The sequence below is a fragment of the Ranitomeya imitator genome, chromosome 1, assembly GCF_032444005.1.
Source record: "Ranitomeya imitator isolate aRanImi1 chromosome 1, aRanImi1.pri, whole genome shotgun sequence".
NCBI lineage: Eukaryota > Metazoa > Chordata > Amphibia > Anura > Dendrobatidae > Ranitomeya > Ranitomeya imitator.
In genome coordinates this window covers 269190174-269209853 of record NC_091282.1, presented here as the reverse complement: position 1 = coordinate 269209853, position 19680 = coordinate 269190174, and the positions used below count along the sequence as shown (strand labels likewise).

General features: G+C 43.6%; 1 protein-coding gene across 1 annotated transcript in view; it reads left to right on the top strand.

Moving 5' to 3' along the window:
* LOC138668730 (transmembrane protein 132D-like) overlaps positions 1–19680 on the top strand; it is a 1836494-nt gene that overhangs the window by 542099 nt on the left and 1274715 nt on the right. The window lies entirely within an intron of this gene.

Genomic DNA, 19680 nt, shown 5'->3' with positions numbered 1-19680 from the left:
TTGGAACCCTCAGTAAGACCAGTCCAAAAGCAAGACCTTTTAAAAGGAAAGCTAGGTGTCAGCCGGGAAAGGTGGGGCAAAATAATTAGAAATCCATGAGTGGTTCATTTTAATGAAGGTTAGATCATCAACATTTTGGGTAGCCAAACGAGTCCTTTTTTCAGTCAGTATTGAACCAGCAGCACTGAATACTCTTTCTGATAGCACACTAGCTGCTGGGCAAGCGAGCTCCTGCAATGCATATTCAGACAATTCAGGCCAGGTGTCTATTTTGGATGCCCAGTAAGCAAATGGGAATGACGGGTGAGGGAGAACATCGATAGGGGAGGGAAAATAGTTAGTAACCATACTGGACAAATGTTGTCTCCTGTCACTTTGAATTGATGCTGCAGTACCTGTCCTGTCTGCGGTCATTGCGAAATCACTCCTGTTATGTTTGCTAATGACAGGTGTTATGAAGGCAATCCAGAAACACAGTGTGCTTAGCGATCAGAGCGCACACAGTGATCTGACAAATACCCAAAAATACAAGAACGAGCTCTGAGACGTGGAAACTCTGTAGACTGCACACCTGATCCTATCCTAAACACAACTAAAAGCGGCTGTGGATTGCGCCTAACAACTACCTAGGCATCTCGGCACAGCCTAAGAAACTAGCTAGCCTGAAGATAGAAAAATAGGCCTGACTTGCCCCAGAGAAATTCCCCCAAGGAAAAGGCAGCCCCCCACATATAATGACTGTGAGTAAGATGAAAAGACAAAACGTAGGGATGAAATAGATTCAGCAAAGTGGGGCCCGATATTCTAGGACAGAGCGAGGACAGTAAAGCGAACTTTGCAGTCTACAAAAAACCCTAAAGTAAAACCACGCAAAGGGGGCAAAAAAAACCCACCGTGCCGAACTAACGGCACGGCGGTACACCCTTTGCGTCTCAGAGCTTCCAGCAAAACAAAAGACAAGCTGGACAGAAAAAAAGCAACAAAAAAACAAAAAGCACTTAGCTATACAGAGCAGCAGGTCACAGGAACAATCAGGAGAAGCTCAGATCCAACACTGAAACATTGACAAGGAGCAAGGATAGCAGCATCAGGCGGAGTTAAGTAATGAAGCAGTTAACGAGCTCACCAGAACACCTGAGGGAGGAAGCTCAGAAGCTGCAGTACCACTTGTGACCACAGGAGTGAATTCAGCCACAGAATTCACAACAATACCCCCCCCTTGAGGAGGGGTCACCGAACCCTCACCAGAGCCCCCAGGCCGACCAGGATGAGCCGCATGAAAGGCACGAACAAGATCGGAAGCATGAACATCAGAGGCAAAAACCCAGGAATTATCTTCCTGAGCATAACCCTTCTATTTAACCAGATACTGGAGTTTCCGTCTAGAAACACGAGAATCCAAAATCTTCTCCACAATATACTCCAATTCCCCCTCCACCAAAACCGGGGCAGGAGGCTCAACAGATGGAACCATAGGTGCCACGTATTTCCGCAACAACGACCTATGGAATACATTATGTATGGAAAAGGAGTCTGGGAGGGTCAAACGAAAAGACACAGGATTGAGAACCTCAGAAATCCTATACGGACCAATAAAACGAGGTTTAAATTTAGGAGAGGAAACCTTCATAGGAATATGACGAGAAGATAACCAAACCAGATCCCCAACACGAAGTCGGGGACCCACACGGCGTCTGCGATTAGCGAAAAGTTGAGCTTTCTCCTGGGACAAGATCAAATTGTCCACTACCTGAGTCCAGATCTGCTGCAACCTACCCACCACAGAATCCACACCAGGACAGTCCGAAGACTCAACCTGTCCTGAAGAGAAACGAGGATGGAACCCAGAATTGCAAAAAAATGGAGAAACCAAGGTAGCCGAGCTGGCCCGATTATTAAGGGCGAACTCAGCCAACGGCAAAAAGGACACCCAATCATCCTGGTCTGCAGAAACAAAACATCTCAGATATGTTTCCAAGGTCTGATTGGTTCGTTCGGTCTGGCCATTAGTCTGAGGATGGAAAGCCGAGGAAAAGGATAGGTCAATGCCCATCCTACCACAAAAGGCTCGCCAAAACCTTGAAACAAACTGGGAACCTCTGTCAGAAACAATATTCTCAGGAATGCCATGCAACCGAACCACATGCTGAAAGAACAAAGGTACCAAATCAGAGGAGGAAGGCAATTTAGCCAAGGGCACCAGATGGACCATTTTAGAAAAGCGATCACAGACCACCCAAATGACTGACATCTTTTGAGAAACGGGAAGGTCAGAAATGAAATCCATCGAAATATGTGTCCAAGGCCTCTTTGGGATCGGCAAGGGCAAAAGCAACCCACTGGCACGAGAACAGCAGGGCTTAGCCCTAGCACAAATCCCACAGGACTGCACAAAAGTACGTACATCCCGTGACAGAGATGGCCACCAGAAGGATCTAGCCACTAACTCTCTGGTACCAAAGATTCCAGGATGACCAGCCAACACCGAACAATGAAGTTCAGAGATAAGTTTATTAGTCCACCTATCAGGGACGAACAGTTTCTCTGCTGGACAACGATCAGGTTTATTCGCCTGAAATTTTTGCAGCACCCGCCGCAAATCAGGGGAGATGGCAGACACAATGACTCCTTCCTTGAGGATACCCGCTGGCTCAGAGAAACCCGGAGAGTCGGGCACAAAACTCCTAGACAGAGCATCCGCCTTCACATTTTTAGAGCCCGGAAGGTACGAAATCACAAAGTCGAAGCGGGCAAAAAATAACGACCAACGGGCCTGTCTAGGATTCAAGCGCTTGGCAGACTCGAGATAAGTCAAGTTCTTATGATCAGTCAATACGACCACGCGATGCTTAGCTCCTTCAAGCCAATGACGCCACTCCTCGAATGCCCACTTCATGGCCAGCAACTCTCGATTGCCCACATCATAATTACGCTCAGCGGGCGAAAACTTCCTGGAAAAGAAAGCACATGGTTTCATCACTGAGCAATCAGAACCTCTCTGTGACAAAACCGCCCCTGCTCCAATCTCAGAAGCATCAACCTCGACCTGGAACGGAAGAGAAACATCTGGCTGACACAACACAGGGGCAGAACAAAAACGACGCTTCAACTCCTGAAAAGCTTCCACAGCAGCAGAAGACCAATTAACCAAATCAGCACCCTTCTTGGTCAAATCGGTCAATGGTTTGGCAATGCTAGAAAAATTACAGATGAAGCGACGATAAAAATTAGCAAAGCCCAGGAACTTTTGCAGACTTTTCAGAGATGTCGGCTGAATCCAATCCTGGATGGCTTGGACCTTAACTGGATCCATCTCGATAGTAGAAGGGGTAAAGATGAACCCCAAAAATGAAACTTTCTGCACACCGAAGAGACACTTTGATCCCTTCACAAACAAAGAGTTAGCACGCAGGACCTGAAAAACCATTCTGACCTGCTTCACATGAGACTCCCAATCATCTGAGAAGATCAAAATGTCATCCAAGTAAACAATCAGGAATTTATCCAGATACTCACGGAAGATGTCATGCATTAAAGACTGAAACACAGATGGAGCATTGGCAAGTCCGAACGGCATCACTAGATACTCAAAATGACCCTCGGGCGTATTGAATGCAGTTTTCCATTCATCTCCTTGCCTGATTCTCACCAGATTATACGCACCACGAAGATCTATCTTAGTGAACCAACTAGCCCCCTTAATCCGAGCAAACAAGTCAGATAATAATGGCAAGGGATACTGAAATTTAACAGTGATCTTATTAAGAAGGCGGTAATCAATACACGGTCTCAGCGAACCATCCTTCTTGGCTACAAAGAAGAACCCTGCTCCCAGTGGTGATGACGATGGACGAATATGTCCCTTCTCCAGGGATTCCTTCACATAACTGCGCATAGCGGCGTGTTCGGGCACGGATAAATTAAATAATCGACCTTTAGGGAATTTACTACCAGGAATCAAATTGATAGCACAATCACAATTCCTATGCGGAGGTAGAGCATCGGACTTGGGCTCTTCAAATACATCCTGATAATCAGACAAGAACTCTGGGACCTCAGAAGGGGTGGATGACGAAATCGACAAAAATGGAACATCACCATGTACCCCCTGACAACCCCAGCTGGATACCGACATGGAATTCCAATCCAATACTGGATTATGGGTTTGTAGCCATGGCAACCCCAACACGACCACATCATGCAGATTATGCAACACCAGAAAGCGAATAACTTCCTGATGTGCAGGAGCCATGCACATGGTCAGCTGGGCCCAGTATTGAGGTTTATTCTTGGCCAAAGGTGTAGCATCAATTCCTCTCAATGGAATAGGACACCGCAAAGGCTCCAAGAAAAACCCACAACGTTTAGCATAATCCAAATCCATCAGATTCAGGGCAGCGCCCGAATCCACAAACGCCATGACAGAAAACGACGACAAAGAGCATATCAAGGTAATGGACAGAAGGAATTTGGACTGTACAGTACCAATGACGGCAGACCTAGCGGACTGCTTAGTGCGCTTAGGACAATCAGAAATAGCATGAGTGGAATCACCACAGTAGAAACACAGACCATTCAGACGTCTGTATTCCTGCCGTTCAACTCTAGTCATAGTCCTATCGCACTGCATAGGCTCAGGTTTAACCTTAGGCAGTACCGCCAAATGGTGCACAGATTTACGCTCGCGCAAGCGTCGACCGATCTGAATGGCCAAAGACAAAGACTCATTCAAACCAGCAGGCATAGGAAATCCCACCATGACATCCTTAAGAGCCTCAGAGAGACCCTTTCTGAACAAAGCTGCCAGCGCAGATTCATTCCACTGAGTGAGTACTGACCATTTCCTAAATTTCTGACAATATACTTCTATATCATCCTGACCCTGGCACAAAGCCAGCAAATTTTTCTCAGCCTGATCCACTGAATTAGGCTCATCGTACAGCAATCCGAGCGCCAGGAAAAACGCATCGACACTACTCAATGCAGGGTCTCCTGGCGCAAGAGAAAATGCCCAGTCTTGAGGGTCGCCGCGCAAAAAAAAAATAATAATCAAAACCTGTTGAATAGGATTACCAGAAGAATGAGGTTTCAAGGCCAGAAATAGCTTACAATTATTTTTGAAACTTAGAAACTTAGTTCTATCTCCAAAAAACAAATCAGGAATAGGAATTCTTGGTTCTAACATAGATTTCTGATCAATAGTATCTTGAATTTTTTGTACATTTATAACGAGATTATCCATTGAAGAGCACAGACCCTGAATATCCATGTCCACACCTGTGTCCAGAATCACCCAAATGTCTAGGGGAAAAAGAAAAAGTGAACACAGAGCAGAAAAAAAAAAAAATGATGTCAGAACTTTTTCTTTCCCTCTATTGAGAATCATTAGTCGGCTCCTTGTACTGTTATGTTTGCTAATGACAGGTGTTATGAAGGCAATCCAGAAACACAGTGTGCTTAGCGATCAGAGCGCACACAGTGATCTGACAAATACCCAAAAATACAAGAACGAGCTCTGAGACGTGGAAACTCTGTAGACTGCACACCTGATCCTATCCTAAACACAACTAAAAGCGGATGTGGATTGCGCCTAACAACTACCTAGGCAACTCGGCACAGCCTAAGAAACTAGCTAGCCTGAAGATAGAAAAATAGGCCTGACTTGCCCCAGAGATATTCCCCCAAGGAAAAGGCAGCCCCCCACATATAATGACTGTGAGTAAGATGAAAAGACAAAACGTAGGGATGAAATAGATTCAGCAAAGTGGGGCCCGATATTCTAGGACAGAGCGAGGACAGTAAAGCAAACTTTGCAGTCTACAAAAAACCCTAAAGCAAAACCACGCAAAGGGGGCAAAAAAAAACCACCGTGCCGAACTAACGGCACGGCGGTACACCCTTTGCGTCTCAGAGCTTCCAGCAAAACAAAAGACAAGCTGGACAGAAAAAAAGCAACAAAAAAACAAAAAGCACTTAGCTATACAGAGCAGCAGGTCACAGGAACAATCAGGAGAAGCTCAGATCCAACACTGAAACATTGACAAGGAGCAAGGATAGCAGCATCAGGCGGAGTTAAGTAATGAAGCAGTTAACGAGCTCACCAGAACACCTGAGGGAGGAAGCTCAGAAGCTGCAGTACCACTTGTGACCACAGGAGTGAATTCAGCCACAGAATTCACAACACACTCCACAACCTGGTCAGAAAACCCCTCTGTCCAACGCCACTTCTGATTTGTGCACCTCTAACACCTCTGCCCTGTTGCCCCCTGCAGCTCGTGTGAGAACCATCACCGGCGCTGTGTGCTGGGAATGCCTGAATCAAACGGTCAACAATAGTTGCTTGTTTGGTTGCCAATATTTGTTCAAGGTTCTCATGTGGCATGATGTTTTGCAGTTTCCCCTTATAGCGTGGATCCAGGAGGCAGGCCAACCAGTAATCGTCATCGGTCATCATTTTTATAATGCGGGGGTTCCTTTTTAGGATATGCAAGGCATAATTCGCCTTGTATGCCAATGTTCCAGTTGTCAATTCACTGCTTGTGCTGGGTTGAGGAGCACTTTCGGGCAAATCAACGTCACTTGCCTCCCTCAAAAAACCTGTACCTGGCCTTGCAACGCCACCAGTTTCTATTGCCCCTGAGAAGCTTCCTCATCTAAAAAATACTCATCCCCATCATCCTCCTCGTCCTCCTCCTCTTCGCCCGCCACCTCGTCCAGTAAACATCCCTGACCAGACAATAGCTGACTGTCATCATGGCTTCCCTCGCCCTCGGTTGCAGACGCCTGCTCCTTTATGTGCGTCAAACTTTGCATCAGCAGACGCATTAGGGGGATGCTCATGCTTATTATGGCATTGTCGGCACTAACCAGCCGTGTGCATTCCTCAAAACACTGAAGGACTTGACAGAGGTCTTGTAGCTTTGACCACTGCACACCTGACAACTCCATGTCTGCCATTTAACTGCCTGCTCATGTATGTGTATCCTCCCACAAATACATAACAGCACGCCTTTGTTCGCACAGTATCTGAAGCATGTGCAGTGTGGAGTTCCACCTTGTTACAACGTCGATTATTAGGTGATGCTGGGGAAGGTTCAAAGATCGCTGATGGTTCTGCATACGGCTGGAGTGTACTGGCGAACGGCGGATGTGCGAACCCAGTCTGCGCACCTTCAGGAGCAGGTCGGGTAACCCCGGATAACTTTTCAGGAAGCACTGCACCGCCAGGTTTAAGGTGTGAGCCAGGCAAGGAATGTGTTTCAGTTGTGAAAGGGCTATGGCAGCCATAAAATTCCTTCCATTATCACTCACTACCTTGCCTGCCTCAAGATGTACACTGCCCAGCCATGACTGAGTTTCTTGCTGCAAGAACTCGGACAGAACTTCTGCGGTGTGTCTGTTGTCGCCCAAACACTTCATTGCCAATACAGCCTGCTGACGCTTGCCACTAGCTGTTCCATAATGGGACACCTCGTGTACAACAGTGGCAGCTGCGGATGGAGTGGTCGTGTGACTGCGGTCTGTGGACGAGCTGTCGCTTCTGCTGGAGGACGAGGAGGGGTGGCGAACACCTACAGCCAACAGTTTCCTAGACCGTGGGCTAGGCAGAACTGTCCCAATATTGCTGTCCCCTGAGGACCCTGCATCCACCACATTAACCCAGTGTGCTGTGATGGACACAAAACGCCCCTGGCCATGCCTACTGGTCCATGCATCTGTTGTCAGGTGCAACTTTCTACTCACAGATTGCCTGAGTGCATGGACAATGCGGTCTTTTACATGCTGGTGGAAAGCTGGGATGGCTTTTCTCGAAAAGAAGTGTCGACTGGGTAGCTCGTAGCATGGTACAGCGTAGTCCATCAGGGCTTTGAAAGCTTCGCTTTCAACTAACCGGTAGGGCATCATCTCTAACGAGATTAGTCTAGCATTGTGGGCGTTCAAACCCTGTGCACGCGAATGAGAGGATGAGTACTTCCTTTTCCTAACGAGATTCTCTTGTAGGGTGAGCTGGAATGGAAAGCTGCATATGGTGGTACTAGCGGGGGTGCCGGTGGACATGGCAGTCTGAGAGAGGGTTGGTGATGGTATTCTTGCTGTTGGCCTACATACAGTGTTTCCTACCAAGAACCTGGTGATTCCCTGACTGCTTTGGCCTTGCGACAAAACCTCCACATTTGCTGCAGGTGGTGTGGTAAACGTTGGGCTTACAGTGAGGGAAGGGATGTAGCATTGCTGACTAGCTTCATTGTGAGAGGGTGCAACAACGTTAAGGGATGTTTGGTAGTTAGTCCAGGCTTGCAAGTGCATGGTGTTTAAATGTCTACGCATGCAACTTGTACTTATATTTTTAACATTCTGACCTCTGCTGAAGGTCCTTGAGCATTTCTTACAGATGACTTTGCACTGATCATTTGGATGTTGGTTAAAAAAATGCCAGACTGCACTCTTCCTACTATCGGATACCTTTTCAGGCATTGCACACTGAAATACTTTAACCGGATGGCCACGCTGTCCTACAACTGGTTTTGGTTTTGCCACACGTTTTTGGCCAGATACGGGCCTGCCAGATGAAACCTGTTGCGATGTTGATGCCTGCTGCGGCTCCTCCTCCTCCGCTTCAGAGCTACTGCCGGCTGCACCCTGTTCCCCCAATGTCTGCCAATCGGGGTCAACAACTGGGTCATCTATGACCTCCTCTTCTATGTCCTGTGCACCTTCCTCTGAGTCACCGTGTAAGCCGCTGCTATAGCATTCGTGATGGGGCTCCATAATCTCAACTGGGTCAGATTCTGGATCAGTACACTGTGAGGGAAATGTTGTGATTTGAGTCAAAGAACAGCATAATAATCTGGCTGTGGCTGTGCATCTGTGCACTCCATGTCTGATTCATCTTGTAATGGGCATGGCCTGTTAACAATTTCCCTTTCTATCCCAGGAACGGTATGTGTAAAGAGCTCCATGGAGTAACCCGTTGTGTCGCCTGACGCATCCTTCTCTGTTGTTCTGGGTGAAGAACGCAAGGAAGCGACTTGTCCCTGACCGGGAACATCCACTGACGACGCGCTGCTTTTACATTTTGTACTTTCCGAAGAGGAGGCAAAAGAGCTAGAGGCAGAGTCAGCAAGGAAAGCCAAAACTTGTTCCTGCTGCTCCGGCTTTAAAAGCGGTTTTCCTACTCCCAGAAACGGGAGCGTTCGAGGCCTTCTGTAGCCACACAATGACGATGGCTGAACAACTCGAGACTTAGGTGCTATATTGCTTTTCCCACGACCACCTGATGCTCCACCACCACTACCATCATTACCAGCTGGCAATGACCGCCCACAGCCACGACCTCTTCCACCAGACTTCCTCATTCTTGGAAATATGTAACCAAACTAACAAACGGTATTTGGTACTGTAAAACCAGTTACCAGGTGGACGCAAAATTGTTGTGAATTTAAATCTCCCTTTATAGGTGTGTGAGAGTGCAGGGAAAATCAGGCCCACTGTATTACAGTACACAGTTTCAGTGGCACACAGTGGCTGACAGATATGCCACTAACAGGACTATCGCAGATGCACACACTGGAAATAAAAATCTCCCCTTCTTTTTTTTTATATGGAAGACTAGTGAATAAATCTGGCCCACTGTATTACAGTATATTTTCTGTGGCAGAAAATGACAGACAGATACCACAGACTGGACTGGCACAGATGCACAGATTTGCCAATATTAATCTCCCCTTCTTTTTTTTTTGATGGGAGACTAGTGAATAAATCTGGCCCACAGTTTTACAGTAGTGTTTCAGTGGCACAAAATGACAGACCGATACCACAGACTGGACTGGCACAGATGCACAGATTTGCCAATATTAATCTCCCCTTCTTTTTTTTTTTTGATGGGAGACTAGTGAATAAATCTGGCCCACAATTTTACAGTAGTGTTTCAGTGGCACAAAATGACAGACCGATACCACAGACTGGACTGGCACAGATGCACAGATTTGCCAATATTAATCTCCCCTTCTTTTTTTTGATGGGAGACTAGTGAATAAATCTGGCCCACAGTTTTACAGTAGTGTTTCAGTGGCACAAAATGACAGACCGATACCACAAACTGGACTGGCACAGATGCACAGATTTGCCAATATTAATCTCCCCTTTTTGTTTTTATATGGAGGACTAGTGATAAATCTGGCCCACTGTTTTACAGTATTGTTTCTGTGGCACAAAATGACTGACAGATACAACAGACTGGACTGGCACAGATGCACTGATTGGCAATATAAATCTCCCTTTTTAGGTGTGGGACAATGCAGAAAAATACAGGCCCACTGTTTCACACTACACAGTTTCAGGGGCAGAAAGTGGCTTGAAGATATATATAAAAAAAAAGGGACTGTACTACAATTACTATCTCCCTACAGTAATCTCAGAAAAGTATGGCATGCAGCAATAAAAAGGACTGCTGCACACAAAAGTGTGGACAAACAAACAAGATAGCTGTGCAGAAAGGAACAACAGGATTTGTGCTTTGAAAAAAGCAGTTGGTTTGCACGGCGGCATACAAACAGCAATGCAGCTATCAGGGAGCCTTATAAGGCAGCCTAATAAGCTACAGAGCTGATGCACTGAAATCTAGCCTCCACTGTCCCTGCAAGGAAAAGGTGGTGTTGGACAGTGGAAATCGCTACAGCACAAGCGGTTTGGGGGTTTATATTCCCTGCCTAACGCTATCCCTGCTTCTGACGAAGCGGCAGCAACCTCTCACTATGCTCAGATCAGCAGCAGTGAGATGGCGGTTGGGGTGCACGCCCCTTTATAGCCCCTGTGACGCCGCAGAAAGCAAGCCAATCACTGTAATGTCCTTCTCTAAGATGGTGGGGACCGAGAACTATGTCATCACGCTGCCCACACTCTGCGTCCTCCTTCATTGGCTGAGAAATGGCACTGAACGCGTCATATGAAACACGACTTTGGCGCAAAGGTCGTGTACCACATGGCCGACCCCACACAGGGATCGGGTCAGGTTTCATGAAACCCGACTTTGCCAAAAGTCGGCGACTTATGAAAATGACCGATCCGTTTCGCTTAACCCTAAACATCACCATTTATTTTACTGTAACATTTACTGCATAATCTGAAAAATGTTCCAAGAGCAGTGAAATAGTGAAAAACATACAATACCAATAGTGTTTTTTGGGAAAAATGAGCATTGAAACCTGAGTCTTAAAGTCAGTACAATTTTGGAGATACCAAATTACATATTTATTTTTCATGTAAGCAGTAATGATGAGCGAATGTTCTCAGATAATAATAATAATAATAATCTTTATTTATATAGCGCCAACATATTCCGCAGCGCTTTACAGTTTAACAGTTTCAAACACAAAAGTCATAAGTAACAACGTTAACAATACAATAATTAAAGCAAAATAAGATGACCCTGCTCGTGAGAGCTTACAATCTACAATGAGGTGGGGGAGATGCAAAGTACAGGTGTGTATTTACAATGATGTATTTACAATCATGGTCCAGCCATCTTCAGGGGTTGGTGAATAGATGGGGATAGTGAATGGGCTACACACACACACAAACATAAAATTACTTTGATTAGTGAACGTGAAAGGCTGCTCTGAACAAATGTGTTTTGAGCGAGCGCCTAAAACTATGCAAATTATGGATGGTCCTAGTATCTTGGGGTAGAGCATTCCAGAGGATTGGCGCAGCACGGGAGAAGTCTTGGAGTCGGGAGTGGGAGGTACAGATTAGTGCAGAGGTTAATCGAAAGTCATTTGCAGAGCGCAGTGGTCTGTTAGGCTGATAGACAGATATGAGGGAGGAGATGTAAGGGGGTGCTGCACTGTGGAGAGCTTTGTGGGTGAGAACAAGTACTTTGAATTGTATCCTGTAATGAATGGGAAGCCAGTGTAACGACTGGCGAAGAGCGGACTCGTCCGAGTAACGATTAGCCAGATGGACGACCCTGGCTGCTGCATTAAGGATGGACTGGAGAGGGGAAAGTCGAGTGAGGGGGAGGCCAATTAATAGAGCATTACAGTAGTCAGATAACGTCTTATCCGAGCATTCTCGGGTATTATCCGAGCATCTGGGAGTACTCGTATATTATGTTTGAGTCTCTGTGGCTGCCTTCCCCACATGTGTTCAGGCTGTCTATCAGCCACAAATCATTCAGCCACAGGGACTCAAACATAATATACAAGCACGCCCATATGCTTGGATAACGCCAAATATTAATATTATTTATTATTATAGCGCCATTTATTCCATGGCGCTTTACATCTGAGGAGGGGTATACATAATAAAAACAGGAACAATAATCTTAAACAATACAAGTCACAACTTGTACAGGAGGAGAGAGGACCCTGCCCGTGAGGGCTCACAATCTACAAGGGATGGGTGAGGATACAGTAGGTAAGGATAGAGCTGGTCGTGCAGTGGTTTGGTCAATCAGTGATTACCAATACCATATGCTTGGATAACACCCAAGTGTGCTCGGATAAGACATTTGCTCTTCACTAGAAAGCAGTAAAAAAAATCAGAAGTTTGTTCAAGAAGAAAATGTAATTTGTAACACAATTTTTCAAGACCCAAAACATTTTACTTTTCCATGAATGGAGCTGTGTTTGGACTCGTGTTTTGTGTGCTGAACTGACATTTGCATTGATACAATTACAGGGTATTCAAGACATTTTGATCATGTTTTATTGTAGTTTTTTAAGGATCTATAAGTAGATGCAGCACCATAAACAAAAGTGACTTACTTTATGATTTATCTAAAAGTAACAAATTATATTCTTTGTATTGATAATTATAGTACATATATTTTCCCTTTCTACAGTAAAGGATTTGCTTTTGTCCTGAAATATTGTGAATGACAAATTTTAAAAGATGGGATATATATCACAGCTATTTGCCTGTCAACACAAAAATGTTTTAAGAGGTCCCATGATACTTGTAACCAACAAGAAATAAAACAGTGAAGTGATCAGGTTGCTCTTTGACAGTATGTAGACTAAGTCTAATAGCACAATGCATCAGTAAGCACAGATGTAATGTTGGATTTGACAAAAATAATACATTAATTGTTAAATTAGACTCAGGCTGCGGTTAAGAGATACAGTAATAACCTAATTTGTTATATAAATATTAAAAAGAATATCTATTTTTCATCTTACATATATTCATTTTAAATTCAAATTTGCAAGCTCTGATGAATTTTCACAAAGAATAAGTTAATTTGCTGTGAACTGCAAGATTTTGTAGGATACCTAAATTGTATGAATGGTTCAAAAATGTTCTCTTTTTGGGGGCCAATGCCTTGTTGCTGTTTATACACAGGTTGTTGTGCAAATGATAATAGCTGTACACAATGATTTTTTACAAAGGGTGTTAGGAGGTTAGTTCTCCTCCAAAACGGAAGAACCTCTAAAAGACCACTGTATTCAGGTGATGTGTGTACAGGTCTGTGGGGAATTGCACATCGCAGCCCCGCTTGATGTTACTAATACATTAGGGTCACTCAGTATGGTCTCCCCACTTTCATCAAAATGATGGGGATACATAATGAACAGCTTGACACAGTTTTACACAGACACCCCTGTCCTCAAGGGCACAAGAAGGCATCTGGCATGAAAGAGGGTGGCCCACGCCACCGCCGGTGTGGCACAAGACTTGTTTACAATTCTAACTAACTGACTGAGAGACCCCTTTCACTAGCACTAGTGAAACAAAGCAATGCCAGCTTGGTAGGACTGCCACCAGTTCCTACTTAGATATGAGCCCAGTCCAATAATGGCATTATATCAGGCCATAATCCAGCCCTGGTAACTTGTGATATTAAACTGAGAGCATGGGCATGTGGATTTATGGATCAAGGCAGTCCAAGATTAAATTGGATATTTAACCCCTTAATCCCTGGAACTTTTTTCGGTTTTGCATTTTCGTTTTTTGCTCCCCTCCTTCCCAGGGCCATAACTTTTTTATTTTTCTGTCAATATGGCCATTTAAGGGCTTATTTTTTGTGGGATGAGTTGTACTTTTGAATGAGGTCATTGGTTTTACCATGTCGTGACTAGAAAATGGGAAAAAATTCCAATTGCAGTGAAATTGCAAAAAAGTGCAATCCCACACTTGTTTTTCGTTTGGCTTTTTACTAGGTTCATTAAATGCTAAAACTGACCTGCCATTATGATTTTTCATGTCATTCTGAGTTCATAGACACTAAACATGTCTTGGTTCTTTTTTATCTAAATGGTGAAAAAAAATTCCAAACTTTGCTAAAAAAGAAAAAGTGCAATTTTCCCATACCCGTAGTGTCTCCATTTTTCGTGATCTTGGGTTGGGTGAGGGCTTATTTTTTGCGTGCGTAGCTGACATTTTTAAAGAGACCATTTTGGTGCAGATATATTCTTTTGATTGCCCGTTATTCATTTTAATGCAATGTTGCAGCAACAAAAAAATGTAATTCTGGCATTTTGACTTTTTTTATTGCTACGCCGTTTAGCGATCAGGTTAATCCTTTTTTTTATTGATACATCGGGTGATTCTGAACGTGGCGATACCAAATATGTATATGTTTGATTTTTTTAATTGTTTTATTTTGAATGGGGTGAAAGGGGGTGATTTAAACTTTATGTTTTTCTATTTTTTTCATATTTCTAAAAACATATTTTTTAACTTTTGGCATAATTCTATAGCCTCCATGGGAGGCTAGAAGCTGCCACAACTTGATTGTCTCTGCTACATAGAAGCGATGCTCAGATCACCTCTATTCAGCTGAATTGCAGACTTGCTATGAGCGCCGACCACAGGTTCTCGCTCACAGCAATCCAGCATCAACAACCATAGAGGTCTCAAGGAGACCTCTGTGTGTCATGCCGACGCACCAATGACCCCTGATCAGGTGATGGGGTTACCGGTGTGCGCATTTCTGGCTGGATGGCTGGAGCGCTTGTTAAATGCCTCTGTCAGAGTTTGACAGAGGCCTTTAACTAGTTAATAGGCACTGGTGGATCACGATTCCACCCTCGCCTATTGCAGACACATGTCAGCTGTTCAAAAGAGCTGACATTCTCAGCTTTGAGGTGGGCTCACCGCCGAAGCTCACATCAAAGCGGGGGATACTGCCATCGGCATAATAGTTCGTCCGATGGCAGTAAGGGGTTAATCGCCTTAAGGGAACACTAGACAGAACATTATTTACAGAATGGATATACATATATGATGGTCATATACTCAAATACAGGTGGTAGTACAATAAGTATAAGCAGATGATACAATAGTCAGTTACCAGGTGGATGTTCGATCTTGGTGCTGCATAGCCAAATAGGAGGTGTATGGTGCCAGCAGTTTATTATTATTATTTATTATTATTATAGCGCCATTTATTCAATGGCACTTTACATGTGAGGAGGGGTATACATAATAAAAACAAGTACAATAATCTTAAACAATACGAGTCATGACTGGTACAGTAGGGGAGAGGACCCTGCCCGTGAAGGCTCACAATCTACAAGGGATGGGTGAGGATACAATAGGTGAGGGTAGAGCTGGTTGTGCAGCAGTTTGGTTGATCGGTGGTTACTGCAGGTTGTAGGCTTGTCGGAAGAGGTAGGTCTTCAGGTGCTTTTTGAAGGTTTCGATGGTAGGTGAGTGTCTGATATGTTGTGGTAGAGAGTTCCAGAGTAGGGGTGATGCGCGAGAGAAATCTTGTATGCGATTGTGGAAAGAGGAGATAAGAGCGGAATAAAGAAGGAGATCTTGTGAGGATCGGAGGTTGCATGCAGGTAAGTATCAGAAGACGAAGTCACAGATGTATGGAGGAGACAGGTTGTGGATGGCTTTGTGTGTCATGGATAGGGTTTTGTACTTGAGTCTCTGGGCAATGGGGAGCCAGCGAAGTGATTGACAGAGGGGAGAGGTCAGGGAATAGTGGGGGGGACAGGTGGATTAGTCGGGCAGCAGAGTTTAGAATAGATTGGAGGGGTGAGAGAGTGTTCGAGGGGAGGCCACAGAGCAGGAGGTTGCAGTAGTCAAGGCTGGTGAGATGATGAGGGCATGGACTAGGCTTTCTGGTTTCTTCCAATATGAAACAACCATGTGACCTCCCTTAGGAAATAACTGTGTGTCTTGGATTATTTTCTCTTGCATGAGAGAATAGCAGCATAGGTATGGAGCAGATGGAGATTTTAATTTCGCCAATGTCTTTGTGAGCATACATCGGACTTTCACACGCACCCATAGATTTGTATGAGTGTCCGTGATCAGAATATCGGAGTCAGTCAAAGCATGCTGCAATTGTTTTCTCATGCCAAATTGGCATAAAAAAATAATCGCAGATCTGCACTGACCCATAGTTTAACATTGTAACATGATTTATCTTTAAAAATTATGCTTTATTTTTATATTTTCAATGTCACTATATTTATATTCTATATTCCCATTCTCCTGAGATCTTTTTAGCTGTCATTTCATTATCAAATGATGGAAAAATATAATGAAAAGGAACACCCATATTTAAACATACAGAATGCTCGAATTGAATTGGATGATGAGTACAACTCTTATTCTCCTGCTTCCTGCAAAATAACCTCTCCACAGAGAATGTCTAGGAAGCTCTCCCATAATAGTCTGAAGAACATCTCCAAACCATTAATTTCTATGACCCAAGTACTTGATGTAATCTGTAATGTTGAATGATAACAGCACAGGAAATATGTCTGTTCTATAATCATTTACAGAAAATACAGTAAAAAAAAGCCTACAATTGGAAAATAAAATCAGATTAGAAAAAATATTTATTTCACTACATGGTTTTAATTAGCAAAAAATAATATAAGTGATTCATTGTTCAACTTTGTTGTTCTTTGTTGGATTGATACATTCAATGAAATGATGCTAAACATTGAAATGTTACCTAAGTATACTTTGTTTTTACTTATTTTTACTCATTTTGCTAATTAACTACCGAAACTACTCTAAATTCAGTGGAAACATTACCAATGTAGGTGTATTTATTCAGAACATGTTATTTTTGTTGCATATCATCATTTGTCATGAATCATATTTTGTTTTCATAGTGTTTGCTGAATAAATTGTTCTCTTTACAGAATGAGTTTTATATTAGTTTCTTTTTTCTCTACTTTTTCTATATTTTCTGTGTAGCAATAAAGCAAAATTATTGTAGTAAAAAATAACAACAATTTAAATATTTATATACAGTTAGGGCCAGAAATATTTGGACAGTGACACAAGTTTTGTTATTTTAGCTGTTTACAAAAACATGTTCAGAAATACAATTATATATATAATATGGGCTGAAAGTGCACACTCCCAGCTGCAATATGATAGTTTCCACATCCAAATCGGAGAAAGGGTTTAGGAATCATAGCTCTGTAATGCATAGCGTCCTCTTTTTCAAGGGACCAAAAGTAATTGGACAATGGACTCTAAGGGCTGCAATTAACTCTGAAGGCGTCTCCCTCGTTAACCTGTAATCAATGAAGTAGTTAAAAGGTCAGGGGTGGATTCCAGGTGTGTGGTTTTGCATTTGGAAGCTGTTGCTGTGAGCAGACAACATGCGGTCAAAGGAACTCTCAATTGAGGTGAAGCAGAACATCCTGAGGCTGAAAAAAAAGAAAAAATCCATCAGCGAGATAGCAGACATGCTTGGAGTAGCAAAATCAACAGTTGGGTACATTCTGAGAAAAAAGGAATTGACTGGTGAGCTTGGGAACTCAAAAAGGCCTGGGCGTCCACGGATGACAACAGTGGTGGATGATCGCCGCATACTTAATTTGGTGAAGAAGAACCCGTTCACAACATCAACTGAAGTCCAGAACACTCTCAGTGAAGTAGGTGTATCTGTCTCTAAGTCAACAGTAAAGAGAAGACTCCATGACAGTAAATACAAAGGGTTCACATCTAGATGCAAACCATTCATCAATACCAAAAATAGACAGGCCAGAGTTAAATTTGCAGAAAAACACCTCAAGAAGCCAGCTCAGTTCTGGAAAAGTATTCTATGGACAGATGAGACAAAGATCAACCTGTACCAGAATGATGGGAAGAAAAAAGTTTGGAGAAGAAAGGGAACGGCACATGATCCAAGGCACACCACATCCTCTGTAAAACATGGTGGAGGCAACGTGATGGCATGGGCATGCATGGCTTTCAATGGCACTGGGTCACTTGTGTTTATTGATGACATAAGAGCAGACAAGAGTAGCCGGATGAATTCTGAAGTGTACCGGGATATACTTTCAGCCCAGATTCAGCCAAATGCTGCAAAGTTGATTGGACGGCGCTTCATAGTACAGATGGACAATGACCCCGAGCATACAGCCAAAGCTACCCAGGAGTTCATGAATGCCAAAAAGTGGAACATTCTGCAATGGCCAAGTCAATCTCCAGATCTAAACCCAATTGAGCATGCATTTCACTTGCTCAAATCCAGACTTAAGACGGAAAGACCCACAAACAAGCAAGACCTGAAGGCTGCGGCTGTAAAGGCCTGGCAAAGCATTAAGAAGGAGGAAACCCAGCGTTTGGTGATGTCCATGGGTTCCAGACTTAAGGCAGTGATTGCCTCCAAAGGATTTGCAACAAAATATTGAAAATAAAAATATTTTGTTTGGGTTATGTTTATTTGTCCAATTACTTTTGACCTCCTAAAATGTGGAGTGTTTGTAAAGAAATGTGTACAATTCCTACATTTTCTATCAGATATTTTTGTTCAACCCTTCAAATTAAACGTTACAATCTGCACTTGAATTCTGTTGTAGAGGTTTCATTTCAAATCCAATGTGGTGGCATGCAGAGCCCAACTCGCGAAAATTGTGTCACTGTCCAAATATTTCTGGCCCTAACTGTATTTAATAAGTGTTAAAGCAACAATTTAAATATTTGATTAAATTCAAGGAAAAGAGGTAATGAATGGCACATCCATCCAACAATAAGTAAAAATTATTTCATACTTTTTTCAAAATTCATTAAAAACATGGAAAAATATATATAAAACCTGATGCGTTTTTGGCATCAAAGGATACGTGTCCACGTTCAGGATGGCCGGCCGTTTGGACGAAGTGGCAAAATCGCTCCGTCCAAAGCTCCGTCCCCTTCTGGGGACGCGATGATGCCGGATGTGTTCATTGCACACATCCGGTATCATCGCACCCCACACATAGGGCCCTGTGTCAGCGTCGCCGCAAGGTAAATGGACATGCTGCGATCTAAAAAGACGCGCCACATGTCCGGAATCGCAGGGCCGCCAGATGCGTGTTACCACGCGTCAAACACGCAGCGTTTCCTGAACGTGGAAACATACCCTAAGTGCCCTTAGTCATTGGATATCCTATGCTGGACGGATGTTCTGCTCATTTCCTGATACCCTTGAATCTTTGGCTGAACTTCACCGTCAGGAGCGGTACCCGACACACAGGTCTCAAGCCTCAACATCGGACGACATAGCGTGGTGAAGTCACATTCCTCCCCTCTATCAAAATTTGATTTCATGTGTTTCTTTAGAATGTTCTATCTTTGATTTGTGCTTTTAGTGGCTTAGGTTTGCAAAGTTGCAACTATAATATTTATGTCAATCTCATGAATATTCTTGAACAGTCTCCCAACAATCAAGTTCTAAATAAAATGTATTGTACATTGAACTGTTATTGAGAA